The sequence below is a fragment of the Polypterus senegalus genome, unplaced genomic scaffold, assembly GCF_016835505.1.
Source record: "Polypterus senegalus isolate Bchr_013 unplaced genomic scaffold, ASM1683550v1 scaffold_6154, whole genome shotgun sequence".
NCBI classification, from domain to species: domain Eukaryota; kingdom Metazoa; phylum Chordata; class Cladistia; order Polypteriformes; family Polypteridae; genus Polypterus; species Polypterus senegalus.
Genome location: NW_024383624.1, coordinates 1 through 10327, shown reverse-complemented (window position 1 = coordinate 10327; position 10327 = coordinate 1). Strand labels below are relative to the sequence as shown.

The 10327-nt window shown below is 35.7% G+C and overlaps 9 non-coding genes across 9 annotated transcripts; all 9 read left to right on the top strand.

Annotated features, from left to right (window-relative positions):
- Positions 1-3403: 3403 nt before the first annotated feature.
- Positions 3404-3483, top strand: trnaa-ugc. The gene has a single exon. It is a non-coding gene; the product is annotated as a tRNA-Ala (tRNA).
- Positions 3484-4237: 754 nt separating this feature from the next.
- Positions 4238-4309, top strand: trnaa-cgc. Its single transcript has one exon. It is a non-coding gene; the product is annotated as a tRNA-Ala (tRNA).
- Positions 4310-4637: 328 nt separating this feature from the next.
- trnaa-ugc lies at positions 4638-4709 on the top strand. The gene has a single exon. It is a non-coding gene; the product is annotated as a tRNA-Ala (tRNA).
- A 754-nt stretch (positions 4710-5463) lies between these two features.
- On the top strand, positions 5464-5535 carry trnaa-cgc. Its single transcript has one exon. It is a non-coding gene; the product is annotated as a tRNA-Ala (tRNA).
- Positions 5536-5863: 328 nt separating this feature from the next.
- On the top strand, positions 5864-5935 carry trnaa-ugc. The gene has a single exon. It is a non-coding gene; the product is annotated as a tRNA-Ala (tRNA).
- Positions 5936-6550: 615 nt separating this feature from the next.
- On the top strand, positions 6551-6622 carry trnaa-ugc. Its single transcript has one exon. It is a non-coding gene; the product is annotated as a tRNA-Ala (tRNA).
- A 941-nt stretch (positions 6623-7563) lies between these two features.
- trnaa-ugc lies at positions 7564-7635 on the top strand. The gene has a single exon. It is a non-coding gene; the product is annotated as a tRNA-Ala (tRNA).
- A 1152-nt stretch (positions 7636-8787) lies between these two features.
- trnaa-ugc lies at positions 8788-8859 on the top strand. The gene has a single exon. It is a non-coding gene; the product is annotated as a tRNA-Ala (tRNA).
- Positions 8860-10009: 1150 nt separating this feature from the next.
- trnaa-ugc lies at positions 10010-10081 on the top strand. The gene has a single exon. It is a non-coding gene; the product is annotated as a tRNA-Ala (tRNA).
- The last annotated feature ends 246 nt before the right edge of the window (positions 10082-10327 follow it).

Sequence of the window (10327 nt, the reverse complement as noted above, 5' to 3'; positions counted from 1 at the left end):
ATTTTCAAGGGGGTGCCCCAGTTCCCAAAGCTTTTTAAGCCCTTTAAACCCCCTTTTCATGTTTTAATTTAGAATTTTTGGGAAATTCCCTTACCAAAAATAGTTTTTGGGGAAGAACCTTCCCAATTTTTTTTGGAAATTTTCCCCAAAAAAGGGAGTTTTTAAGGTTTTTGGGTTTCCAACAAGGCTGAGTGCTTTTTCCCCACTGTTTTTTTCCAAATTTTCCCACGTGTTTTTGTGTTACGTTTTTTAATTTTTTTGGGTTTTTAAAGGGCTTTTTTTAAAAAAAAAAAAATTCCCTTTTTTTATTTCTTAATATGGAAAGGTTAAAAATTTTTTACCAAATTGGGGGTTTTCGGGGAAATCTTTTTGGTAAATTTTTTTTAAATTTTTTTGGAAAAAAATTAAAAACCCTTTGTTTCAAATTAAGGGGAAATTTTAAAAAAAATTTTAAACCTTGTTTTTCCCTTTTTCCTTTTTTTAAAATCGGGTTTTCTTTTTTTTTCCATTTTTTTGTTTTTCCTTTCTTTATTTGAAAAAATAAGAACAATTAAAAAAAAAACTTTTTATGGGGCCCAGGAGGGGTAAAATAAAGAAAACGGATACTTTTAAAAAACCCCTTTTGGGTTTGGGCCCCAATTCCCCTTTAAACAAATTTACTTTCTTTTTGATAGAAACTTAAAAGCAAAACCCCCCCTCCTTTTGGGGAAAGAATTTTTGACATTTTTTAAAACCCTTTAAAAAAATTTTTTCAAATTGGGATAAAAAGTTGGGGGAAATAAGACCTAAAAAAACCCAGAATTTTTCTCAATTTTTTTAGTTTCCCTGTTTTTCTTGTTCTTTTTTTGGGCAAAATTTTTTTTTAAAAAGGGGAAATCATTGGGGGGCCCTTTTTTGTGAGGTTTGGTCCCCACTTTCCTTTTTTGGGAAACTGGACAAATTTTTTTAATTTTTAATTTTCAGAGGTTTTTTTTAAATTGTGAAAAAAATCAGTTTGGGGAAAACCCCCTTTTTAAAATTTTTTTTGCACAAGGGTGAGTTTGGTCTTTTTTTTTTTCCCCAAGGGGTTTTACCAAAGAAACCCCCATTTCCACTTTTTTTTCATTTTTTTCCCCCCGGGTTTTTTTGTTTTATTCCTGTTTTTTTGAATTCTTTTTTGTTTTTTTTGAGTGGGGGTTAAAAAATGAAAAATTTTTCCACCACTTTTTTTTCTTTTGGAAAAATTTCAAATGATTTTTTATTTCAAAATATAAAACCGGGCTAAAAATTTTCTTTTTTGCCTATTTTTTTTTTTTCCAAAAATTTTCTGGGTTAAAATATTTCCCTTTTTTAAAGAAAATTTTTTAAAAAAAATTTTTAAAAATTTTATTCTTCTCTGCCTTTTTTAATTAAGATTTTTTTTTTTCCCATTTCTTTTGATTTCTTTTTAATGTAAAAAATAAAAAATCTTAATTAAATAAAAAAGAGGCTTTTTTCGGGACCCATCAACCCAAAAATTTTTAAAAAAGGGGGAGATTAACCCCGTTTTGAGGTTTGGAAACCCCCTTTAATGTTTTTAAAAAATGGTTTTTTATTTTTTATTAAAATTTCGAAAAAACAAACTTCATCCTTTTTTGGGGAAAAAACTTTTTTAATTAATTTAAAGGGAAACCCTTTGAAATGAACACGGTTTTTAACCAAGGGACCCCTAGTGTGGGAAACTTAAAGACCCCTTTTCCCGTTTTTTCTATAATTTTTACAATTTTTTTAATTTTTTTTTTTTAATTCTTTTTGGGCCCTTTTTTTCAATCACCCCTCTGGGGCCCTTTTCATGGGGGGTTTGTTGATCCCCTTCTCCAATTTCAAGCCCAGTGAAATTCCCCTTTGTCTTTTTGGGGGTTTTTGGGGAAATTAAAGTAACCAACGCCCCCCCTTGGGGAAAGCTCTTTTTTTTAAATTTCTAATCTTTCCCAAAAAATGGACTTTTTATTCTTTTTCCAAGGGGGTTTAAAAAAAAACCCCCCTTTTTTCCACTTTTTTGAGAATCTTCCAAGTTTTTATATTTCTGGTTTTTTGAATTGATTTTTGTTAGTTGTTTTGGGGCCTCCCCCAAAGTAAGAAAATTTCTCCCACTTTGTTTCAAAAAGGAACCCAAATGTTTTTTATTCATTTAAAAAGGGTTTTGATTTTTATTTTTTTGAAATTTTTCTACTTGAAAGTGAAGAAATTAAAACCTTTTTTCCCTTTTATGAAGGGGGAAACTTACGTTTTTTAAAAACCTTTTCCTTTCGCCCTTTTTAATCCCAATATTTTTTTTTTTTATTTTTCAGTAGGATGTTGTTGGAAATTGCACACTGTACCACACAATCAGCTCCTTCCCTCTAGGGAAGAACTCTTCCCATGAGTGTTAATATTTCTGGAATACTTTCCGAACACAATGGACTGTAGTTTAAGGTCTCTGTGGTTTGCACCAATCTAAGCCGTTGGAGCTAAGCAATAACCTCATTTCCACTGTTGTTTCTGCATGTAATTCTTCCACATGTGTTTTGATGATTCATCTGTTTTCTTGTAATTGCTATTGTTGTTGATGTTGTTATTGCTGCTGCTGGCACTTGTAAAGAATAAAGAACAAGCTTCTCACCATCTTTTGATTTCTTAATGATAGGAAGGTCTAAATGATATTGTTTACTTCATAATATAGAAGAGGTCTCTGTCGTGACCGTTTATCTTATTGCCTATAATTTTTTTTCTACAATTGAAATGGTGTTCTGGAAGAAATTAAAATCCACTTTACGTCTTTCATTGAAGAATTAAGGGAAACTTTACAAGAAAAGTTTTCTAAAACCTTGTTTCTTCTACTGACCTTTTATTAATCTCCAATCGGAGTTTTCTGTATTTTCCATTTTCTTTTGTCATTTCCTATCTTTATTCATGTAAAAATACTTAGTAATCTTAATTGAAGAGTAAAAAAAGAGGACAGTTTGTTCATGAGGCCGAAAGTAGGAGCACCAGAAAATCACAGCAAAACAGGGAGGTAGCTCAGTGGTAGGCGCGCGCTGCATGTGTGAGGTCTTGGGTTCAATCCCAGCTTCTCCAATGCTTATTTAAGCAGAATGGTTAACAATTTACATTTTCTGTCAGTATGACAATGTCTGAAATAGCAAAGTGTACAACGTAATCACCTCCTCCTTCTTGGGAAAGAACTTTTTAAATGAGCATTAATATTTCTGGAACACCTTCTGAATAGAACAAGCTGTTGTTTAAGCCATATTGGTTTGAACCCACTGAAGCTGTAGGAACATATCAAGATCCTCATTTCCACTGTTGTTTCTCTGAGTAATGTTTCTACAAGTGTTTTTGATGATTCGTCTGTTTTCTTGTAATTGCTATTGTTGTTCGGGGCACAATTTTTTTTCAATCAGCAGGGGAAGTAGCTCAGTAGCTCAGTGGTAGAGCGCACGCTTTGCATGTGTGAGGTCTTGGGTTCGATCCCCAGCTTCTCCAATGCTTATTTAAGCACAACAGTGGACAAATTCCTCCTTCTATGTCTTAATTTCAGTAGGATGTTGTTGGAAATTGCACACTGTACCACACAATCAGCTCCTTCCCTCTAGGGAAGAACTCTTCCCATGAGTGTTAATATTTCTGGAATACTTTCCGAACACAATGGACTGTAGTTTAAGGTCTCTGTGGTTTGCACCAATCTAAGCCGTTGGAGCTAAGCAATAACCTCATTTCCACTGTTGTTTCTGCATGTAATTCTTCCACATGTGTTTTGATGATTCATCTGTTTTCTTGTAATTGCTATTGTTGTTGATGTTGTTATTGCTGCTGCTGGCACTTGTAAAGAATAAAGAACAAGCTTCTCACCATCTTTTGATTTCTTAATGATAGGAAGGTCTAAATGATATTGTTTACTTCATAATATAGAAGAGGTCTCTGTCGTGACCGTTTATCTTATTTGCCTATAATTTTTTTTCTACAATTGAAATGGTGTTCTGGAAGAAATTAAAATCCACTTTACGTCTTTCATTGAAGAATTAAGGGAAACTTTACAAGAAAAGTTTTCTAAAACCTTGTTTCTTCTACTGACCTTTTATTAATCTCCAATCGGAGTTTTCTGTATTTTCCATTTTCTTTTGTCATTTCCTATCTTTATTCATGTAAAAATACTTAGTAATCTTAATTGAAGAGTAAAAAAAGAGGACAGTTTGTTCATGAGGCCGAGTACGGAGCACCAGAAAATCACAGCAAAACAGGGGAGGTAGCTCAGTGGTAGAGCGCACGCTTCGCATGTGTGAGGTCTTGGGTTCAATCCCCAGCTTCTCCAATGCTTATTTAAGCAGAATGGTTAACAATTTACATTTTCTGTCAGTATGACAATGTCTGAAATAGCAAAGTGTACAACGTAATCACCTCCTCCTTCTTGGGAAAGAACTTTTTAAATGAGCATTAATATTTCTGGAACACCTTCTGAATAGAACGAGCTGTTGTTTAAGCCATATTGGTTTGATCCCACTGAAGCTGTAGGAACATATCAAGATCCTCATTTCCACTGTTGTTTCTCTGAGTAATGTTTCTACAAGTGTTTTTGATGATTCGTCTGTTTTCTTGTAATTGCTATTGTTGTTCGGGGCACAATTTTTTTTCAATCAGCAGGGGAAGTAGCTCAGTGGTAGAGCGCACGCTTTGCATGTGTGAGGTCTTGGGTTCGATCCCCAGCTTCTCCAATGCTTATTTAAGCACAACAGTGGACAAATTCCTCCTTCTATGTCTTAATTTCAGTAGGATGTTGTTGGAAATTGCACACTGTACCACACAATCAGCTCCTTCCCTCTAGGGAAGAACTCTTCCCATGAGTGTTAATATTTCTGGAATACTTTCCGAACACAATGGACTGTAGTTTAAGGTCTCTGTGGTTTGCACCAATCTAAGCCGTTGGAGCTAAGCAATAACCTCATTTCCACTGTTGTTTCTGCATGTAATTCTTCCACATGTGTTTTGATGATTCATCTGTTTTCTTGTAATTGCTATTGTTGTTGATGTTGTTATTGCTGCTGCTGGCACTTGTAAAGAATAAAGAACAAGCTTCTCACCATCTTTTGATTTCTTAATGATAGGAAGGTCTAAATGATATTGTTTACTTCATAATATAGAAGAGGTCTCTGTCGTGACCGTTTATCTTATTTGCCTATAATTTTTTTTCTACAATTGAAATGGTGTTCTGGAAGAAATTAAAATCCACTTTACGTCTTTCATTGAAGAATTAAGGGAAACTTTACAAGAAAAGTTTTCTAAAACCTTGTTTCTTCTACTGACCTTTTATTAATCTCCAATCGGAGTTTTCTGTATTTTCCATTTTCTTTTGTCATTTCCTATCTTTATTCATGTAAAAATACTTAGTAATCTTAATTGAAGAGTAAAAAAAGAGGACAGTTTGTTCATGAGGCCGAGTACGGAGCACCAGAAAATCACAGCAAAACAGGGGAGGTAGCTCAGTGGTAGAGCGCGCGCTTCGCATGTGTGAGGTCTTGGGTTCAATCCCCAGCTTCTCCAATGCTTATTTAAGCAGAATGGTTAACAATTTACATTTTCTGTCAGTATGACAATGTCTGAAATAGCAAAGTGTACAACGTAATCACCTCCTCCTTCTTGGGAAAGAACTTTTTAAATGAGCATTAATATTTCTGGAACACCTTCTGAATAGAACGAGCTGTTGTTTAAGCCATATTGGTTTGATCCCACTGAAGCTGTAGGAACATATCAAGATCCTCATTTCCACTGTTGTTTCTCTGAGTAATGTTTCTACAAGTGTTTTTGATGATTCGTCTGTTTTCTTGTAATTGCTATTGTTGTTCGGGGCACAATTTTTTTTCAATCAGCAGGGGAAGTAGCTCAGTGGTAGAGCGCACGCTTTGCATGTGTGAGGTCTTGGGTTCGATCCCCAGCTTCTCCAATGCTTATTTAAGCACAACAGTGGACAAATTCCTCCTTCTATGTCTTAATTTCAGTAGGATGTTGTTGGAAATTGCACACTGTACCACACAATCAGCTCCTTCCCTCTAGGGAAGAACTCTTCCCATGAGTGTTAATATTTCTGGAATACTTTCCGAACACAATGGACTGTAGTTTAAGGTCTCTGTGGTTTGCACCAATCTAAGCCGTTGGAGCTAAGCAATAACCTGACAATGTTACTTCATAATATAGCAGAGGTCTCTGTAAGTGACCGTTTATCACCTCCTCCTATAATTATTTTTCTACAATTTAAATGAGACATTGGAATAAATTAAAATCACACCGTCTTTCATTGAAAATTAGGGAAACTTTACAAAAATGTATTTCTAAGCCCTTGTTGGTTCTGAGTGTACCTTAATCACCTAATCTTCAAGGGAAAGAACATATTAAATGAGCATTAATATTTCTCCACCTTTTCGAGCTGTTGTTTCCTATTGGTATGATCCCACTGAAGCTGTAGGAACATATCAAGATCTTCATTTGGTTGTTTCTCAGTAATGTTTCTACAAGTGTTTTTGATGATTCGTGTTCGGGGCACAATTTTTTTCAATCAGCAGGGGAAGTAGCTCAGTGGTAGAGCGCACGCTTTGCATGTGTGAGGTCTTGGGTTCGATCCCCAGCTTCTCCAATGCTTATTTAAGCACAACATTTCCACTGTTGTTTCTGCATGTAATTCTTCCACATGTGTTTTTGATGATTCATCTGTTTTCTTGTAATTGCTATTGTTGTTGATGTTGTTATTGCTGCTGCTGGCACTTGTAAAGAATAAAGAACAAGCTTCTCACCATCTTTTGATTTCTTAATGATAGGAAGGTCTAAATGATATTGTTTACTTCATAATATAGAAGAGGTCTCTGTCGTGACCGTTTATCTTATTTGCCTATAATTTTTTCTACAATTGAAATGGTGTTCTGGAAGAAATTAAAATCCACTTTACGTCTTTCATTGAAGAATTAAGGGAAACTTTACAAGAAAAGTTTTCTAAAACCTTGTTTCTTCTACTGACCTTTTATTAATCTCCAATCGGAGTTTTCTGTATTTTCCATTTTCTTTTGTCATTTCCTATCTTTATTCATGTAAAAATACTTAGTAATCTTAATTGAAGAGTAAAAAAAGAGGACAGTTTGTTCATGAGGCCGAGTAGGGAGCACCAGAAAATCACAGCAAAACAGGGAGGTAGCTCAGTGGTAGAGCGCGCCGCTTGCATGTGTGAGGTCTTGGGTTCAATCCCAGCTTCTCCAATGCTTATTTAAGCAGAATGGTTAACAATTTACATTTTCTGTCAGTATGACAATGTCTGAAATAGCAAAGTGTACAACGTAATCACCTCCTCCTTCTTGGGAAAGAACTTTTTAAATGAGCATTAATATTTCTGGAACACCTTCTGAATAGAACGAGCTGTTGTTTAAGCCATATTGGTTTGATCCCACTGAAGCTGTAGGAACATATCAAGATCCTCATTTCCACTGTTGTTTCTCTGAGTAATGTTTCTACAAGTGTTTTTGATGATTCGTCTGTTTTCTTGTAATTGCTATTGTTGTTCGGGGCACAATTTTTTTTCAATCAGCAGGGGAAGTAGCTCAGTGGTAGAGCGCACGCTTTGCATGTGTGAGGTCTTGGGTTCGATCCCCAGCTTCTCCAATGCTTATTTAAGCACAACAGTGGACAAATTCCTCCTTCTATGTCTTAATTTCAGTAGGATGTTGTTGGAAATTGCACACTGTACCACACAATCAGCTCCTTCCCTCTAGGGAAGAACTCTTCCCATGAGTGTTAATATTTCTGGAATACTTTCCGAACACAATGGACTGTAGTTTAAGGTCTCTGTGGTTTGCACCAATCTAAGCCGTTGGAGCTAAGCAATAACCTCATTTCCACTGTTGTTTCTGCATGTAATTCTTCCACATGTGTTTTGATGATTCATCTGTTTTCTTGTAATTGCTATTGTTGTTGATGTTGTTATTGCTGCTGCTGGCACTTGTAAAGAATAAAGAACAAGCTTCTCACCATCTTTTGATTTCTTAATGATAGGAAGGTCTAAATGATATTGTTTACTTCATAATATAGAAGAGGTCTCTGTCGTGACCGTTTATCTTATTTGCCTATAATTTTTTTTCTACAATTGAAATGGTGTTCTGGAAGAAATTAAAATCCACTTTACGTCTTTCATTGAAGAATTAAGGGAAACTTTACAAGAAATGTTTTCTAAAACCTTGTTTCTTCTACTGACCTTTTATTAATCTCCAATCGGAGTTTTCTGTATTTTCCATTTTCTTTTGTCATTTCCTATCTTTATTCATGTAAAAATACTTAGTAATCTTAATTGAAGAGTAAAAAAAAGAGGACAGTTTGTTCTTGAGGCCGAGTAGGGAGCACCAGAACCCCACAACAAAACAAGGGGAGGTAGCTCAGTGGTAGAGCGCACGCATGTGTGAGGTCTTGGGTTCAATCCCCAGCTTCTCCAATGCTTATTTAAGCAGAATGGTTAACAATTTACATTTTCTGTCAGTATGACAATGTCTGAAATAGCAAAGTGTACAACGTAATCACCTCCTCCTTCTTGGGAAAGAACTTTTTAAATGAGCATTAATATTTCTGGAACACCTTCTGAATAGAACGAGCTGTTGTTTAAGCCATATTGGTTTGAACCCACTGAAGCTGTAGGAACATATCAAGATCCTCATTTCCACTGTTGTTTCTCTGAGTAATGTTTCAACAAGTGTTTTTGATGATTCGTCTGTTTTCTTGTAATTGCTATTGTTGTTCGGGGCACATTTTTTTTCTCAATCAGCAGGGGAAGTAGCTCAGTGGTAGAGCGCACGCTTTGCATGTGTGAGGTCTTGGGTTCGATCCCCAGCTTCTCCAATGCTTATTTAAGCACAACAGTGGACAAATTCCTCCTTCTATGTCTTAATTTCAGTAGGATGTTGTTGGAAATTGCACACTGTACCACACAATCAGCTCCTTCCCTCTAGGGAAGAACTCTTCCCATGAGTGTTAATATTTCTGGAATACTTTCCGAACACAATGGACTGTAGTTTAAGGTCTCTGTGGTTTGCACCAATCTAAGCCGTTGGAGCTAAGCAATAACCTCATTTCCACTGTTGTTTCTGCATGTAATTCTTCCACATGTGTTTTTGATGATTCATCTGTTTTCTTGTAATTGCTATTGTTGTTGATGTTGTTATTGCTGCTGCTGGCACTTGTAAAGAATAAAGAACAAGCTTCTCACCATCTTTTGATTTCTTAATGATAGGAAGGTCTAAATGATATTGTTTACTTCATAATATAGAAGAGGTCTCTGTCGTGACCGTTTATCTTATTTGCCTATAATTTTTTTTCTACAATTGAAATGGTGTTCTGGAAGAAATTAAAATCCACTTTACGTCTTTCATTGAAGAATTAAGGGAAACTTTACAAGAAATGTTTTCTAAAACCTTGTTTCTTCTACTGACCTTTTATTAATCTCCAATCGGAGTTTTCTGTATTTTCCATTTTCTTTTGTCATTTCCTATCTTTATTCATGTAAAAATACTTAGTAATCTTAATTGAAGAGTAAAAAAAGAGGACAGTTTGTTCTTGAGGCCGAGTAGGGAGCACCAGAACCCCACAACAAAACAGGGAGGTAGCTCAGTGGTAGAGCGCGCTTGCATGTGTGAGGTCTTGGGTTCAATCCCCAGCTTCTCCAATGCTTATTTAAGCAGAATGGTTAACAATTTACATTTTCTGTCAGTATGACAATGTCTGAAATAGCAAAGTGTACAACGTAATCACCTCCTCCTTCTTGGGAAAGAACTTTTTAAATGAGCATTAATATTTCTGGAACACCTTCTGAATAGAACGAGCTGTTGTTTAAGCCATATTGGTTTGAACCCACTGAAGCTGTAGGAACATATCAAGATCCTCATTTCCACTGTTGTTTCTCTGAGTAATGTTTCTACAAGTGTTTTTGATGATTCGTCTGTTTTCTTGTAATTGCTATTGTTGTTCGGGGCACAATTTTTTTTCAATCAGCAGGGAAGTAGCTCAGTGGTAGAGCGCACGCTTTGCATGTGTGAGGTCTTGGGTTCGATCCCCAGCTTCTCCAATGCTTATTTAAGCACAACAGTGGACAAATTCCTCCTTCTATGTCTTAATTTCAGTAGGATGTTGTTGGAAATTGCACACTGTACCACACAATCAGCTCCTTCCCTCTAGGGAAGAACTCTTCCCATGAGTGTTAATATTTCTGGAATACTTTCCGAACACAATGGACTGTAGTTTAAGGTCTCTGTGGTTTGCACCAATCTAAGCCGTTGGAGCTAAGCAATAACCTCATTTCCACTGTTGTTTC